At 50.6% G+C, this 14,369-nt stretch overlaps 1 pseudogene across 1 annotated transcript in view; it reads right to left on the reverse strand.

Moving 5' to 3' along the window:
• The window catches only part of LOC144612326 (sorting nexin-27-like), a 37,481-nt pseudogene that overhangs the window by 4,013 nt on the left and 19,099 nt on the right, over positions 1-14,369 (reverse strand). The window contains exons 5-8 of the transcript XR_013549656.1: positions 10,790-10,879; positions 5,103-5,252; positions 4,263-4,391; positions 3,219-3,278 (exon numbers count right to left, since the gene is read on the reverse strand). The product of XR_013549656.1 is annotated as a sorting nexin-27-like (transcript). The remainder of the gene's footprint in view (positions 1-3,218; positions 3,279-4,262; positions 4,392-5,102; positions 5,253-10,789; positions 10,880-14,369) is intronic.

Consider the following 14,369-nt stretch of genomic DNA (forward strand, 5'->3'; position numbering starts at 1 on the left):
ATGAATTCCTCAGATTCACCACCTTCTGGCTACAGAAATTCCTGCTCTTCTCCTTGCTAAAGGAACGTCCTTTAATTCTGAGGCTATGCCCTCTGGTCCTAGACTCTCCCACTAGTGGAAACATCCTCTCCACATCCACTCTGTCCACGCCTTTCTCTGTTTGGTAAGTTTCAATGAGGTCCCCCCTCATCCTTCTAAACTCCAGCGATTACAGGCCCAGTGCCTTCAAATGCTGGAGTAACTCAGTGGGTCAGGCAGCATCTCTGGAGTATATGGATAGGTGATAATAAAGTTTGGATAAGTGATGGGTAAGTTTTGAGTCTGAAGAAGGGTTCCGACTTAAAACGTCACCTGTTCCTTTCCTCTAGAGATGCTGCCTGACCCACTGAGTTGCTCCAGCACTTTGTGTCTATATTCCGGATAAGTGGCGTTTCGGGCTGAGACTCGTCTTCACCTCTGATGTCTGACTGGAGTCTGAAGAAGGATCTTGACCCGAAACATCACTTATCCAGAGATGCTGCCTGACCCGCTGAGTACTCCAGCATTGTGTATAAGAAAATAACTGCAGATGCTGGTACAAATCGAAGGTATTTATTCACAAAATACTGGAGTAACTCAGCAGGTCAGGCAGCATCTCAGGAGAGAAGAAATGGGTGACGTTTCGGGTCGAGAACCTTCTTCAGACTGATGTCGGGGCGGGACAAAGGAAGGATATAGGTGGAGACAGGAAGATAGAGGGAGATCTGGGAAGGAGGAGGGGAAGAGAGGGACAGAGGAACTATCTAAAGTTGGAGAAGTCGATGTTCATACCACTGGGCTGCAAGCTGCCCAGGCGAAATATGAGGTGCTGTTCCTCCAATTTCGGTGGGCCTCACCATGGCACTGGAGGAGGCCCACGACAGAAAGGTCAGACTGGGAATGGGAGTTGAAGTGGTCGGCCAACGCGGACCGAGCGCAGGTGTTGAGCGAAGCGATCGCCGACCCTGCGCTTGGTTTCGCCGATGTAAATAAGTTGACATTTGGAGCAACGGATGCAATAGATGAGGTTGTGTGTATTTTGACAAACCTCCTCTCCTGCCCACAACTATCAATTTCTTTAAACCTACTAAACAGCTCTTCTACATTTTCGTTCAAATGATTTAGTTTAGTTTAGTGCAGAAAAAGGCCCTTTGGCCCACCGAGTCTGCACCAACCAGCGATCCCCATATACTAACACTATCCTATACATACTAGGGGCCAATTTACAATCTTTACCGAAGCCAATTAACCTACAAACCCGCACGCCTTTGGAGTCTGGGAGGAAACGTACGCAGGTCGTGGGAAGAACGTACAAACTCCGTACAGACAGCACCCGTAGTCGGGATCAAACCTGGGTCTCTGATGCTGTGAGGCAGCAACTCAACCTCTGCGGCACCTTACATTTACAGTGCATTCAGAAAGTATTCAGACCCCTTCACTTTTTCCACATTTTGCTACGTTACAGCCTTATTTTAAAATGGATTAAATTCTTTGTTTTCCTCATCAATCTGCACACAATACCCCATAATAAAAAAGCGAAGCAGGTGCAAGACGACCTGAGGCTGTAATCGCTGCCACAGGTGCCTCAGCAAAGTACTGAGTAAAGGGTCTGAATACCTGTGTAAATGTGATATTTTAGTTATTTATTTTTAATTACTTTGCAAATATTTCTAAACACCTGTTTTCGTTTTTTATATTATGGGGTATTGTATGTAGATTGATGATAAAAAATGAACTCAATCCATTTTAAAATAAGGCTATAATGTTGCAAACTGTGGAAAAAGTGAAGGGGCCTGAATACTTTCCGAATGCATTGTATATTCTGTCTACACTTCTATATACATCCCCAACACTCTGAACTACAGGGTTCTGTAGAGATTGGGGACTAGTGGCATTGTGGGCGGCACGGTGGTGCAGCGGTAGAGTTGCTGCCTTACAGCACTTGCAGCGCCCGAGACCCGGGTTTGATCCCGATCACGGGTGCTGTCTGTGCGGAGTTTGTACGTTCTCCCCGTGACCTGCGTGGGATTTCTCCGAGATCTTCGGTTTGCTCCCACACACCAAAGACGGACAGGTATGTAGGTAAGTTGGCTTGGTATACGAGTGAATAAACGAGTTCGGTAATAGGTCGTGGGGGGCAGATCACGGTTGCCAGCTGATCTGCTTTGTGTAAACAAACCTTCGTCCTATCGCTCTTTGTTTTTAGATTTAGAGATACAGCGCGAAAACAGGCCCTTCGGCCCACCGAGTCCGCGCCGCCCAGCGATCCCCGCACATTAACACTATCCTACACACATTAGGGACAATTTGTTTTAAAACATTTTATCCAGTCAATTAACCTACAAACCTGTACGTCTTTGGAGTGTGGGAGGAAAGCGAAGATCTCGGTGAAAACCCACGCAGGTCACGGGGAGAACGTACAAACTCCGTACAGACGACGCCCGTAGTCAGGATCGAACCTGAGTCTCCGGCGCTGCATTCGCTGTAAGGCGGCAACTCTACCGCTGCGCCACCGTGCCACCCACGGTTTTTCTCTGTCGAGGTAAGAAAATACTGTTTTCAAAACTGTTAATTTGGTGTACATATGGTTAATTAGTGAAAACTATGACTTTGTAGGGTTTTTTGCTTTATGTTTCAGTGAGTGAACAATGAATAACAAGCATTTTTTACCGTTCTTTGTTTTGGAGAGGGTTGGGGAATGAAATGATAAGCAAAAACAAACCCACAAAATCATCGTAGTTTTTACTAATTAACCAAATATACACCAAATTAGCAGTTTTGAAAACGGTATTTTCTTACCTATAAAGAGATAAACTGGAACAAACGGATGAACCGAAGGTTTGTTTACACAAAGCAGATCAGCTGGGGACAATACTCTGCCCCCATGACCTATGTTCAGACGGACCTCGCTTACTGTCCTGAGTGTGTAGGATAGCGTTAGTGTACGGGGATCGCTGGTCGGCGCAGGGCTGACGTTGTCAACCTCCCCGTGGTGAGCCCCGTCAACTGACCTCAGTCAGGCGAACGACAACGAACAGAGACAGCAGAAGCAGAAGCAAATGCTTCATAACATCTGCTGCCTCAAACGCAAGAAGAAGACGCTGGTCGGCGTGGACTCGGTGGGCCGAAGGGCCTGTTTCCGCGCTGTATCTCTAAACTGTGTCAACCCCCCCCCCCCCCCCCCCCCCTCGTGCACTCACCTCCTGGTGCCACCTCAGCTCACAGAAGACCCGCTCGAAGCACTCGTGCATGTAATTAAACTGTGGAGAGAGGGTGAGCGGGTGAGTGCGACAGCGGGCAACGCGGGCACTGTGGACCAGCGCACAGTGGACACACGCGGGCACTGTGGACCAGCGGCGAGTCTGGACACACGTGGACACACACGGGCACTGTGGACCAGCGGCGAGTCGGGACACGCGGGCACTGTGGACCAGCGGCGAGTCGGGACACACACGGGCACTGTGGACCAGCGCACTGTGGACCAGCGGCGAGTCGGGACACGCGGGCACTGTGGACCAGCGGCGAGTCGGGACACGCGGGCACTGTGGACCAGCGGCGAGTCGGGACACACACGGGCACTGTGGACCAGCGGCGAGTCGGGACACAAAGGGGTGTGGGTGACCGCCCCCCTGAATGGCACCTCCGCTCCCCTCCCCTCCCCTCTCCTCCCCTCCCCTCCCCTCCCCTCCCCTCTCCTCCCCTCCGCTCCCCTCCCCTCTCCTCCCCTTCCTTCTCCTCCCCTCCGCTCCCCTCTCCTCCCCTTCCCTCCCCTTCCCTCCCTCCCCTCCCCTCTCCTTCCCTCCCCTCTCCTCCACTCCCCTCCCCTCCCCTCCCCTCCCCTCCCCTCTCCTCTCCGGACCAGGGTTTGCCCCCCGGTCATCCCCACCCTCCCCCTAGCCCGCTTGTCTGTCCCAGTCTCTCCTCCCAAGGGCCATGTTCCCTCTCCAGCCCAAGTCCGCCCTGGCCTCCACCCCCAATCTCCCCGTCCTCTTTGTCGTCCCTCCCCCACCACCCCTCCCCCCTCCCCCCCCCTCCCCAGTGAGGGTCCGACCTGGTCTCCCCGCCCCATGGGTGCCTCCCCTCTCCCCTCCCTCTCCCGGGATCCGCTCTGTCCTCGTCCCCCCGCTCCCCTCTCCGGTCCCCTCCCTCTCCAGCCCCGGGTCTCCGGTCCCCTCCCTCTCCGTAGCACGTTCTCTCCTCCCTCCCCCCCCCCCCCACCGGTAGGTCTGGGGCCCCACACTCACATAGGGTGTGAAGATCTTCACCCAGCGAGGTTTCTTCTCACCGCGGGCATACTCGAAGCAGAAGGCCATTCCCTCCTCGTCCGTGTCCCAGCGCCGCATCTCCTCCCACTCAAAGCTGATCACCTGGTCCTACACACACACACACACAGACGCACGCACACACGCAATGTCACCAGTTGTAGGAGCAGAACTAGGCCACTCGGCCCATCGAGGCCACTCACGGCACCAGAGACCCGGCATTGATCCTGACCGTGGGTGCCGCTTGTCCATGCAGAGTTTGCACGCTCTCCCCGTGTAGGAAGGAACTGCAGGCGCTGGTTTACACCGAAGATAGGCACAAAAAGCTGGAGTAACTCAGCGGGACAGGCAGCATCTCTGGAGAGAAGGAATGGGTGACGTTTCGGGTCGAGACCCTTCTGAAACATCTCCCCAGAGTTGCTGCCTGTCCCCCTCCCCTCTCGCCCCACAGCTCCCTCCCCTCTCGCCCCCAGCTCCCTCCCCTCTCGCCCACACCTCACCCCCCCAGCTCGCTCCCATCTCGCCTCGCCCCTTCTCCCACTGCCCCCCCCCCCCCCCGATGCACCCGTCCCCTTCCATCTGGCCCCTCCCCCCCCTGCCCTTCCAATCCCACACCCCTCCCCACTGCCCCACCCACACCCCCTCCGATCCCCACCCCTCCACCCACACCCCCTCCACTCCCCCCACACCCCTTCCCCCTCCCCTCCACCCACAACCTCCCTTCCCTCCTGCCCCCTCCACCCACACCCCCCCTTCCCTCCTGCCCCCTCCACCCACACCGCTCCCCTGCACCCACACCCCTCCCCTCCCCTGCACACACACCTCCAGGTCCCCGTTGTCAGTGCAGGCCAGGAGTTTGAAGTGCCGGATGCAGATGGTGGCGACCACGTGCCCCTTGCGCCGTGAGTCACAGGCACAGTGCGGGAAGACGATCTCATTGTAGCCCTCACAGTCCCGCGCCGCGTCCAGGTACTGGGGGGCAGAGGGAACACCGTGAGGACCAGGTGTACCATAGCCCCTCTGGTCTAGGGTGAGGCAGTGAGGCAGCATCGCGGCCATTCACAGCCCAGCCAACCCCAGACCCACCAATCACAGCCCGGCCGGCCACCATACCCACCAATCACAGCCCAGCTGTCCCCCAGACCCACCAATCATGGCTCTGACCCACCAATCATAGCCCAGCGGGCCCCTTGGACCCACCAATCACACCCTACTTCTCCCCTAAGTCCCACCAATCGTGGCGCAGGCAGGTCCTAGACCCACCAATCACAGCTAGGACGGGTCCCAGACCCTCCAATCGAGATTCAGACAGCCCTAGACTAACCAATCACAGCCCACTTGGGCCCCACACCCACCAATCGCAGGACATTGGGAGTGATGAGGGGTGGGGGGGACGTGAGTAAGTGAGTGTAAAAGGTGACAGGTTGTTACTGGATAATGTAGGAAAGCGTGAAAAAATGAAAAATGAGTGGTTTATAATAAGTGAAATGCAACAGCATACGTACTGGGGAGGCATGATGGGTAAAGAAGCCCACACAGTCAAGGGAACATGAAGGAGAGGCAATAAATACATTTATCATGGCACTTACATTTCACAGCATGTTCCAAGTTAAAATTCCCTCCCATTCGCACACTGGCCTTTCTGCCCTGGGCCACCTCCATTGTCAGAGTGAGGCCCAGCGCACATTAGAACAGAACCTCATATTTCGCTTGGGCAGCTTAAACCACAGCGGTATTAATATTGATTTCTCGAAGGTATTTATTCAAAAAATGCTGGAATAACTCAGCATGTCAGGCAGCATCTCAGGAGAGAAGGAATGGGTGACGTTTCGGGTCGAGACTCTTCTTTAGACTGATGTCAGGGGGGCGGGACAAAGGAAGGATATAGGTGGAGACAGGAAGATAGGGGGAGATCTGGGAAGGAGGAGGGGAAGAGAGGGACAGAGGAACTATCTAAAGTTGGAGAAGTCGATGTTCATACCACCGGGCTGTAAGCTGCCCAGGCGAAATATGAGGTGCTGTTCTCTAACTTCAAGTAACCCTTGCTTTCCCTCTCTCTCCATCCCTCCCCCACCCGAGCTCTCCGACTAGTTTTATTGTCCTCCTGATTAATTTTACTGATTGTTCCCCTCAGCTAACAATGAACCATTCTACATTTCCTTATCTCCGTCTGCTTTGATCTGTCATTTTTACACCTTAACCTTCCATATTTCTCCCCCATCCCCTGACTCTCAGCCTGAAGGAGGGTCTCGACCCAAAACGGCACCCATTCCTGCTCTCCAGAGATGCTGCCTGTCCCACTGAGATACTCCAGCATATCGAAGGTATTTATTCACAAAATGCTGGAGTAACTCAGCAGGTCAGGCAGCATCTCAGGAGAGAAGGAATGGGCGACATTTCGGGTCGAGACCCTTCTTCAGACTCCAGCATATTGTGTCTAGCTTCAAGTTAAAATAAACATTGGGGGTTGTAAACCAAGCCATGGGCAATAAAACTGATCAGGAAATAGTGCCTTTTATTACACCCATTTATTAGACAAATGAGAGATTGGTTTTCTAAGTAACAGGGAACAGAAGGTTAAACATAGAAACATAGAAAATAGGTGCAGCCATTCATTGTGATCATGGCTGATCATCCACAATCAGTAACCCATGCATGCCTTCTCCCCATACCCCTTGATTCCACTAGACCCTACAGCTCTATCTAACTCTCTTTTAAATTCATCCAGTGAATTGGCCTCCACTGCCTTCTGTGGGCAGGGAATTCCACAAATTCACAACTCTCTGGGTGAAAAAGTGTTTTCTCACATCAGTTTTAAATGGCCTCCCCTTTATTCTTAGACTGTGGCCCCTGGTTCTGGACTTGCCCAACATTGGGAACATTTTTCCTGCATCTAGCTTGTCCAGTCAATAGACAATAGGTGCAGGAGTAGACCATTCAGCCCTTCGAGCCAGCACCGCCATTCAATGCGATCATGGCTGATCACTCTCAATCAGTACCCCGTTCCTGCCTTCTCCCCATACCCCCTCACTCCGCTATCCTTAAGAGCTCTATCCAGCTCTCTCTTGAAAGCATCCAACGAACTACCCTCCACTGCCTTCTGAGGCAGAGAATTCCACACCTTCACCACTCTCTGACTGAAAAAGTTCTTCCTCATCTCCGTTCTAAATGGCCTACCCCTTATTCTTAAACTGTGGCCCCTTGTTCTGGACTCCCCCAACATTGGGAACATGTTTCCTGCCTCTAATGTGTCCAGTCCTTTTATAATTTTATAGGTTTCGAAAAGATTCCCTCTCATCCTTCTAAACTCCGGTGAATACAAGCCCAGTCTTTCCATTCTTTCCTCACATGACAGTCCTGCCATCCCAGGGATTAACCTTGTGAACCTACGCTGCACTGCCTCAATAGCAAAGATGTCTTTCCTCAAATTAGGAGACCAAAACTGCACACAATACTCCAGATGGTTAAAGATAACACTGGAGAAAAACAAAGATAAAAGGCTAGACACTTTAACGAATGTTGAATTATTTCAAAAATGTAAAATGCACATTACCATTGTGGTATGAGAATGTAAAGATGCTGTGGGTACAGTGAAACCTTGAAACACTTTGGGTTCTCTCAGAGTGTTTCCCAGTGCGTACTGTTAAGGCGTTGAATAAACTGCCTTGTTTCAGCAACTCACAACTGATCTTATTATTCATAAAATGCCGGAATAACTCAGCAGGTCAGGCAGCATCTCGGGAGAGAAGGAATGGGTGACGTTTCGGGTCGAGACCCTTCTTCAGACCCTTATTCCAGCATTTTGTGAATAAATCGATTTGTACCAGCATCTGCAGTTATTTTCTTATACTACTTTCACAACTGATCTTTTTGTTTGCGCCTATTCCGATCTGTGGTGCAATTAAGAGGCAAGCTGAGCCTGATTCAGAGTACAGGACGCACACAAAAGGCCAAAAGAATAAAGAGGAACCCGGAAAAGGTGAGGTGCCGAGAACGAAGAGGGACCCACCGTGGGGGGGGGGCGCTGAGAACAGAGGGACCCAGCATGGGGGAGGGGGGCCGAGAGAACAAAGAATGAATGAATGAATGAATAAGTTTATTGGCCAAGTATGCATATACAAGGAATGTGCCTTGGTGCTCCGCTCACAAATGGCAACACAAACATACAGTTAACAATTGAGAATAAAGCATAAACTATAAGGATACACCATTATGGTCTAAACATGTGGGTGAAAATAAACCAAAGCAAAAAGAGACTACAGACTTTGGTTGTTGAGTAGAACTGTCACTCGTGGGAAAAAGCTGTTTTTATGTCTGGCTGTGGCTGCTTGGACAGTCCGGAGTCGGCTGTGAAGGGAGGAGGCCACTGGGAACAAAGAGGGACCTGGCGTGGGGCACTGCGAACAAAGAAGGTCCCAACATGGTGGGGGGGGGCGCAGAGAGAACAAAGTGGGACCCAGCGTGGGGGGGGGGGGGGGAGGAGGCCCGCTAGGAACAAAGAGGGACCCCGACGTGGAGGAGGGGGCTGCTGGGAACAAAGAGGGACCCAGCATGGGGGGCCTTGCCGAGAGAACAAAGAGGGACCCGGCGTGGGAGGGGGCTGCTGGGAACAAAGAGGGACCATTGGGACTACATTGAATACTTTGTCACTCATCGGGGACTACATTGAATACTTTGGTGCCCTTTACGTGGCGACTCTTCGCATACCTTTGTGCATTGTACGCAAAACAAAGACTTTCACTGGGACATGTCACGTATAATAAGAGTATCAATAAATCAATCATTGGGGGGAAACAGAATCTGGTTTGGCTCTGGCGGCAGGGGCTGGACAAGCGAAGGTGGGGGGAACTGGGGGATGGTTCCTGCCCTCCACGTCGTTAAGGTTGGCTATGGGGGCACCTCGGGAACTGGAAGGTTAAAGGTGAGTGGGGCGAGAAGAGGGGTGACGGTTCACAGTGCGGCCAGATGGAGGCGATGGCTGAAACACGCCTTCATGGCCACATGCAGTTGGGACCAGGGAATGGCACCTAATCCAGGCCACCATTGCATGTGGACTCAGTGGGCTGTTTCAATGCATGATCGCCAAATCGGGGGTTTTACTTATGTCCGACCAGTGTGACTGTCTCCGACTACATTTTATCTGCTTGCTTTCTGGTTACCATCTCCCGCTATTCTAAGATAGACACAAATGCTGGCGTAACTCAGCGGGACAGGCAGCATCTCTGGTGAGAAGTAACAGGTGACGTTTCGGGTCGAGACCCTTCTTCAGACTGATGAAGGGTCTCAACCCGAAACGTCACCCATTCCTTCTCTCCAAAGACGCTGCCTGTCCCGCTGAGTTACTCCAGTATTTTGTGTCTCTCTCCGATTTAAACCAGCATCTGCATTTCTTTCCTAAATGATCGATACTATTTCTTCATTGAATTTGCATCCCCTTGGTCGTGTTTTTCACACCTAACACTTCCTTATCTACGTATCTCCCTCTGCCCCTGACATCACACAAGGCCAGCAGCACAATCAAGGACCAGTCTCATCCCGGTCACTCCCTCTTCTCGCCTCTCCTATCGGGCAAGAGGTACAGCAGTCTGCAAACACACGCCTCCAGATTCAGGGACAGTTTCTTCCCGGCTGTTATCAGGCAAGTGAACCGCCCTCTCACCAACTAGAGCGCGATCCTGACCTCCATGGACCAGTCTGAGGAAGGGTCTCGACCCACAACGTCACCCACTCCTTCTGTCAGAGATGCTGCCTGTCCCCTGGAGTTACTCCAGTGTTTTGTGTCTATATTCGGTTTAAACCAGCATCTGCCGTTCCTCCCGACACATTGATTGCAATGCAGTGCACTAACACAACAGAAATAACCTTTGCACTGCAACTCGGTGCCCGAGACACTTATAAAGGGAACTAAACTGTTTTAATTCGATAGCATGCATACAAAAACCTTTGTGTGCACCTTGCTACAAAATGGCAATAAATAAATACTAAGCCAAGACCAAAATCAATAACCGTACAACATTACAAAGGCCTGAAATCCCAATGATAATGTGTGGTAAGGAACTGCAGATGCCGGTTTAAACCGAAGAAAGGCACAAAATGCTGGAGTAACTCTGACACTGCGCCAGCCTGTTAGAGTGGCCTTCATCCGTCAGGGCATTGAGTGTCATGAAAAGATACAGAGTGCTGGAGTAACTCAGCAGGTCAGGCAGCATCTCTGGAGGTGATGTTTCGGGTCGGAATCCTTTTGAAGAGATGTACAGTTACGACCTTTAAAAAACACTGACAGGAAATGCTGTGAAGGCAGGTAGACACAAAAAGCTGCAGTAACTCAGCAGGTCAGGCAGCATCTCTGGAGAGAAGGAATGGGCGATGTTTCGGGTCGAGACCCTTCTTCAGACTGATGAACCCAAACGTCACCCATTCCTTCTCTCCAGGGATGCTGTCTGTCCCGCTGAGTTACTCGGGCATTTTGTGACTGTCCAATGATAATTTTGAGGGAAAGCCCATTTTACCATCACCATCTTACGCTGTTCTGCCATCCTCTGTAGCTGGTTGGTCTTCTCATTCGGCTTGATGGAACCCAGTTTAACGCCTCCAACGGCCTGTGGGAGTGAAAGATGCCGGGTCAGCACTCAAACACAGCCAGCCACAGAACCGTCAGCCAGAGCAAGATATCGACCATTTGGACTGAGAATGCAAAGTTTGCAGATGACACTAAAATGGGTGGTATCGTAGACAGTAAAGAATGAGGGGGGGGGCTCATTGGAATGAGGGTCCAGAGATTTACGAGAATGATCCAGGATTGAGAAGGTTAACCTATGATGACCTCAGAAAAGACCACACGATGCCTCAGAAAAGACACCAGCATCCACAAAAGACTCTTCACACCCCTGCAACAGTCTGTTCGAACTCCTTCCATCGGGCAGACGATACAAGGCCTTCTACGCCCGCACCTCCAGACTCAGGAACAGCTTCATCCCCAGGGCCATAGCTGCTTATGAACCGGTCCTGCTGAGCCGGATGGTCACATCGCACAGTGATGACCGGCACAGATCTACTTGCACTTTATTCTGTCTTAAAACTGTTACAATTTGTTTCATTGGGTTGTTGTTGTTTAAATTAATACTGACTAGCTAATTAATTTATTGCATCGTATGGGAGGCGTATTCCCAATCTCGTTGTACCCCTGTACAATGACAATAAAGATATATTGTATTGTATGAGCGTTTGTCAGCACTGGGCCTGCACTCGCTGGAGTTTAGAAAGTTGAGGGCGGGTCCTCGTTGAAACTTGCAGAATAATGAAAGGCATAGATAGATAGAGTGGATGTGGAGTGGATGCTTTCACTGGTGGAAGAGTCTAGGACCAGAGGGCACAGCCTCAGAATTAAAGGACGTTCTTTTAGGAAAGAGATGAGGAGAAATTTATTTTGTCAGAGGGTGTTGAATCTGTGGAATTCTTGCCACAGACGGCTGTAGAGGCCAAGTCAGTGGATATTTTTACGGCAGAGATAGATTTTTGGTTAGTGTGGGTGTCAGAGGTTGTAAAGAGAAGGCAGAGAGAATGGGGGTAGGAGGGAGAGATGGATCAGCCATGATTGAATGGCAGAGTAGACCTGCTGGGCCAAATGGCCTAATTCTATCACTTATAACCTTATGATGGTTATCAAAAATTATAGCAGGATCTTGGATAAAATAGGCTGAGATGAATATGGGCCAAATGTTGCCAGGACCTGAGGGCCTGAGCTATGAGGTTTGGGCAGGCTCGGACTATTTAGTTTTAGTGTTCAGTTTAGAGATACAGCTCAGAAACAGGCCCTTCGGCCCACCGTGTCCGTGCTGATCAGCAATCACCTCGTACACTAGCACTATCCTTGACACTAGGGACAATTAACAATTTTACCGAAGCCAATTAAACCAACAAACCTGCACATCTTTGGAGTATGGGAGGAAACCGGAGCACCCGGAGAAAACCCACGCGGTCGCAGGGAGAACATGCGAACTCGGTACAGACGACACCCGCGGTCAGGATGGAACCCGGGTCTCTGGCGCTGTGAGGCAGCAACTCTACCGCTGCGCCACCGTGCCACTAGGAAGTAGTTAAGGCAGGTCCAAAAACATGTAAGACAGGTGGACAGGTACATGAATAGAAAGGATTTGGGCCAAATGCAGGCAAATGGGAGCATCTTAGATGAGCATCTTGGTCAGAGTGGAATTCTCTGCCACAGAAGTCAATGGAGGTCAATTCACTGAGGAGTGTTCAAGAGAGTTAACTATAGCTCTTAGGGCTAACAGAATCAAGGGATATGGGGAGAAAAGCAGGAACGTGTATTGATTTTGATGATCAGCCATGAGCATATTGAATGGCTGTGCTGTCTCGAAGGGCCGAATGGCCTATCCTGCACCTATTTTCTGTTTCTAGTTTGGCTAAGTTGGGTGGAAAGGCCTGTTTCCATGCTGTGTGATATTATTGACTCTTATCGTTAAATGTTCCTCAGCTGCTTATCGTCCAATGTTCCTCTCTTTGGGGATGGGGTCATTCTGTCCCACACCACAGCTCCCCACAGATCAGCCCCTCTCTCTCATTGACCCCCTTCCCCTTGCTCTGTCTGACAGCCCTGCATGAAAACATATTCCTTCCTGGGCCAATTCTCCCGCCTCCTGTCCTCTGCTCACTCTGCCCACTGCCACTGAAGGCCATTCCTTCTGCAATTTACTCTCAGGGTGACCCACGGCGGCGCAGCGGGTAGTGCCGATGCCTCACAACGCCAGAGACACCAGTTCAATCCTGACTCACGGGTGCTGTCCGTCTGGAGTTGTACGTTCTCCCCAAGCGAGACCTGCGTGGTTTTCTCCGGGTGCTCCGGGTTTCCTCCCACACTCCAAAGATGTACAGGTTTGTAGGTTAATTGGTAAAAGTGTAAAGTATCCCTAGTGTGTGTAGGATAGTGCTAGTTCACGGGTTGATCGCTGGGACGTGCGGACTTGGTGGGCGATGGGCCTGTTTCCGCGCTGAATCTTTAAAGTCTATAGAGTCTACTCTGCCATTCAACCATGGCTGATCTATCTTTCCCTCTCAACCCCATTCTTCTGCCTTCACACCATGACATTTGACACCCTTACCAATCAAGATTGTTTGTTAAATTGTTCCTCGTGTGAAGGATAGTGTTAGTGTGCGGGTTGATCGTTGGTTGGCGAGGATTCGGTGGGCCTGAAGGGCCTGTTTCCATGATGTATTTTAGTTTAGTGTAGAGATACAGCTTGGAAGCAGGCCCTTCGGCCCATCAAGTCGGCGCCGACCAGCGATCCCTGCACACTGACACGATTCTACACACACTAGGGGCAATTTACAATATTACAAGCCAATTAATCTACAAACCTGTAGGTCTTTGGAGTGTGGAAGGAACCCGGAGAAAACCCACGCAGGTCTCGGGGAGAACGTACAAACTCCGTACAGACAGCTCCAAAAATGTTGGCTCCGGTAAAATTGTAAATTATCCCTAGTGTGTGTAGAATAGTGTCAGGGTGCGGGGATCGCTGGTCGGTGTGGACTCGGTGGGCCTGTTTCCATGCTGTGTCTCTAAACTAAACTCAGAACCGGCCAATCACCATTTAAATAATATCCAGTGTATTGGACTCCATTGCCGTCGGTGGCAATGGTTTCTACACATCCCTCCGCCCTTCCAGATCCAGCCGGTGGAGCCAGCGTTTGGGCTTTAGGCAGCCGGCCATTTAAGGGCTTCAATGAAAGAGGACCTGCCAGAAGCAATTCTGTTCCTAAGGACCAAGTTATTAATAAATTTTAGGTATGTACTTGTGTGGCAAACTTAATTACCTATGCATTTAGTTTTAGTTTCTATTGCACTTGAGAATTTATTTTTTGTCATAATTTAGCCATTTAGCTCATACCTGTGGCCTTAGTTTAATACATTTTGGAGTAATGATTTTTAAACATTTTATTTAATTCAATGGAATTTTAATTTTGTCAGTCCTTTTTGCATTTTTGATTTTCTTTTAGCTTAATGAATTATGTTTTTGTTTTTCAAGAATAAACAATAGAAAAGCCACAAAGGCATAGGTCTACAACCATTAG

This window comes from Rhinoraja longicauda, chromosome 44 (genome assembly GCF_053455715.1).
Source record: "Rhinoraja longicauda isolate Sanriku21f chromosome 44, sRhiLon1.1, whole genome shotgun sequence".
NCBI lineage: Eukaryota > Metazoa > Chordata > Chondrichthyes > Rajiformes > Arhynchobatidae > Rhinoraja > Rhinoraja longicauda.